Source organism: Cydia splendana, chromosome 17 (assembly GCF_910591565.1).
Source record: "Cydia splendana chromosome 17, ilCydSple1.2, whole genome shotgun sequence".
In the NCBI taxonomy this organism is placed as follows: Eukaryota; Metazoa; Arthropoda; class Insecta; order Lepidoptera; family Tortricidae; genus Cydia; species Cydia splendana.
In genome coordinates, this window is record NC_085976.1 from 8925755 (window position 1) to 8930246 (window position 4492).

Below are 4492 nucleotides of genomic sequence, written 5' to 3' on the forward strand. Positions count from 1 at the left end.
GTTGTGCCCATCCCAGTCTCTGTTGGCAACTCGGTACTCGAAGTTGTTGACTCGTACATCTACCTAGGACAAGTAGTCCAATTAGGTAGGTCCAACTTCGAGAAAGAGGTCAACCGCCGAATCCAACCCGGGTGGGCAGCGTTCGGGAAACTACGTAATGTCTTTTTGTCCGACATACCTCAGTGCCTCAAGACGAAAGTCTTAATCAATGTGTGTTACCAGTGATGACTTACGGCTCCGATACATGGTCTTTCACTATCGGCCTCATCTCAAAACTCAGTCGCTTAACGAGCTATGGAGAGGGCTATGCTCGGAGTTTCTCTACGTGATCGAATCAAAAATGAGGAGATCCGTAGACGAACTGTCACCGACATAGCCCACCGGATTAGCAAGCTGAAGTGGCAATGGGCAGGCCACATTGCACGCAGACAAGATGGTCGATGGGGTCGAAAAGTGCTCGAGTGGAGACCACGGAGTAGCAAGCGCAGCGTAGGACGTCCACCCACAAGATGGACAGACGATCTTGTTAAGGTCGCCGGAAGACACTGGACGCGGGTCGCTTCCAACCGGTCTTATGGCTGAGATGATGATGATGATGATGATGATGACACGCCATTTAGTGCGGTTTATTTAAGACCAATTTATTTTACACCTCGCTAAAAATTATTTTATGTTTCAAAGCAAAATGTAAAAAGTTATGGTGTAAAGCGAAGATCAAAGTATCTTTGAATATGATTATGATTTATAACAAATAAATCCGTCGACATGGCTAACGTAAAGATAAAATGACGAAAATGATGTAGGCATTTTGCGTTCTGGACCGTTCGCGATGTAGACTAAAAGTGATATAGGCAAAATAAATAAAATGGGGCATTGTCTATGAAATGGGACCTTATCGTCGATGGCGCTTACGCCGTACAACGTCGGGCAGCATTGTATTTCTATCGGAGCATCGTTAATAATGGCGTAAGCACCATCGACAATAAGGTCCCTTTTCATAGATAACGTCACATTTATTTAAACTTTATTGTACAAAATAAAACTTTATCGTACAAAACATGGACTTAATGCCAAAAAGCATTCCCTACCAGTCATGATTAGGCTTTCATAATTTTTAACTCTTTAAAAGTATTTTATGAAAGTCGTGTTAGTTACCTACACCACTTATAATCCAAGAACGGCTAGACCGATTTTAATGAATCCTGATTTGATGGGATTTAGCAGGATAGCTATTATAATATCGAAACGGCTTCATAGGGATAGATTCGATCTTCTGGGTCTTTAATTGCCTGGCAGCACCAAGTTCGCTGGGACCGCTAGTCAAGTAGTGGTATTAAGTATATTGTATGGGTACTGCGAAAATAGAAAATTTCGAGCAACCATCTCTTTCACTCAAATTAAGGCGTAATTAGAGTGACAGAGACAGTTGATCGAAAAATCGGATTTTTGCGGTTCTAGCCCTGATGTAGTGTACTATGTAAACCATATAATATATTGCGACTAGATTCATCTTTTTAATAGTTGGCCTGTATGGGGTGCAATATGGGAATATTGCGTTATCCTTGGTGCGGAGTCTTTATTACATACTTTGTCTCTGACAACATGTAAATTAGGACACTAATTATTCCCGACAGTAACTAAGTTAGTATATTGTATATTAATTATTGTTATGCTTCAAGAAATTAGTTACAACAGAGACGTTTGATTTATACCATTAGGAATTATGGATGATCGGATGGATAAGCAATTAACACGTTACATGGCAATTAAGGATGTAAGTGCGATTTCCTTTTACCGGGTCAGAGGGCTCACCGTGAAAATTGAAAATCGAAATTTCTAATTACACAAGCGGGTCTACTGCGATATAATTCCGACGTTTCAGCTGAGTTGCACCAGCTTGAAAACAATCAAATTATATCGCGGTAGACCCGTTTGTGTAATTAAATATGTGTACAAACCGCGAGAGTTTAAAGTGTTACATGAAATTTCGTTATCTCCCTCTCTATCGCACTTGCTATAATTGAAGCAAAAAAAAACGCAGATAGAAATTTAGTTTTCGATGTTCACGGTAGCGCAGATTATTCAGAGTTGCAGTTGCATGAAAATAGCTTCCAACTCTTATTGGACGTTGGAACCCGATTCAGACCTAGCACTTCTTAGTCATGATTTTGAAATGGTTTTGATACGACCTGGAAGATCGCTCACGCTGAATGGTACATTCACCACACGGCATTGTTATGCCATTAAGGGTTCTTGCTAAATTGGAAATTCTATAGCGTAAGTATTGACCAATTTGGCTACGACCCTAACATGGCGCAACAACCGCGGAGGGTTGCTGTGACGTTTAGCGTCGCATAAGAAAAGTTAGATAGGTTCGAAAGAAGTAGAAAGATAGATTTACAAAAGATATTTAATAATAATTCAAATTTAAACAAAGTTCTAGCTAAGGCCGTGGGTCCTTTATAACTAACCAAGTCCTTGATAGAAGGCACTTTCCTGAGGCTCTACATGGCAGGCGTCGCAGTTGGAGATGGCTCCGCTGTGGTTCCGGATGCTCAGCAAACGGAACGGAATCCTTCCGGAATGTAGAGCTTGCGCATAGCGTAACCCAGGGTAGAGCAGGCTAGAGGGTTCCAATTTCAACCCCAGACTTGGTCCCTAGTATATAGGACATATTAGAACAGGCACTCAACTCAACTCAACTCACGACATCCGGCCCACAAAGGAAGAAATATTTTAATTAAAGTAAAATTATTCCTATTAGAAACTTAAATTAAAGATTCACAACACTTACCCGATCCGGGGAAATGTAATAGGTACACAGCATATTATCAATAAGGCAAGAGGGTTGGATCTTAAAATAAGTCGCCTTATTTGAGGATAACTGACGCTGTGAGGGGTTGTTTTGGGTTGTTTTAAATTGATTTAAAGCAATTTTAGCTACCGCAAATAAGTTTTTTTTTTTGGGTGATCATTGAATATTAAGACAGTCTAGATTCTAGAACGCAAAATGACTAGTGTAATATTTTGCCTATATCCCTTATAGTTTACATCGCGAACGGTCTAGAACGCAAAATTACCACTTTTTTATATCACTAGGGTAGGTTACCGTTAGTTATCTTCAAATGGCCGAAGGCCAAACAGCACAGAATAGGAGCCCCGCGACAGCGGGGCTCCGTCGACATGGCTAACGTAAAGATAAAATGACGAAAATGATGTAGGCATTTTGCGTTCTGGACCGTTCGCGAAGTAGACTAAAAGTGATATAGGCAAAATATTACACTAGTCATTTTGCGTTCTAGACCGTCTGCGAATAACCCAATCTGTGGCACTGTCATAACCTCAAATTATAACTATGAAATTATGAATAATTCAGAAACCAAGCATTTCCGCGGGGGGAAAGTTGGAGCCCCCCCCCCCCCCTCCCCCCTCCAACCAATAGCAGACCGTTACATTGCATTGCGAAAAAAATGGCTAAATCTGTATCGAGCTCTCGGTTTCTTTATGCTCTGCTGCTCTTTGACAAACCGTTTCATTTCTGATTATAAGTATATTGGTACGTTTCCGATAAGAGCTTCGTAACTTAGGTAGGTACCTAATGCGGGCTGTAGGTACACACTCGTCGAGAGACCCTGAGACGGGCCGAGAACATGTAGTGTGTACACACTGCTGTACATGCTGCTCCCTTCTCGTCTCGCTCTTCCTTGTCTCGTCTCGCGCTTCTCCGATTGGATCCTCTCGACGAGTGTGTACAGCCGACATAACACTCTAACGAAATAGAATTCTATGAAAAGATGTAAGTAACACATATGATAAAGGTACGGCAAATACGTATCTAAAGTGTACAGGAAAAACCGAAAAATGCTTATCAAAACGCGCAATAACGAGCTTTATTATACCAAAATATTTTCACTCGAGGCGGGAATTCTTTCGATATTATTTAAGTTAAGGATGACTTGCGCTAGACCTCACTCGCTCCGCTCAACGCTCGGTCCGGGTCCGGGCCGAGGCGTCCGACACTTTGTTATCCATGACGGACGATAGAAAACTGAAGTGCCGGACGCCTCAGCCTGGACCACAGACCGGCATATTGGCAGGTAGTAAAAAGGTCACAGACCGACATATTCGTAGTGCGACAAGTTACATTTGGATTTATAATATTAACAGGCTGATGTTAATATTATAGGCAGCTAATATTGTAAGTAAGGATAATAAGCACGTACCCGTTCCAGGCGTGACCGGGAAAATGAACGTCACTGGCAGATATATAGACTGACAAGAATGATGAAAACATTTCCACACACACCATTAAACGTGACCCAATCACATTAAAAAAATACCACAGTCATGACGGGCTCAAATAACAATGGCGAAATATCTGCCACCATTGATGCTGGCAATAAATAACGAAAACGCGGTCATTTGGCAGCTACAAAACATTCCATTTTCGTATTACTGGGCCGCTGCTCATCTTGTTATTTAGCTTTATGTA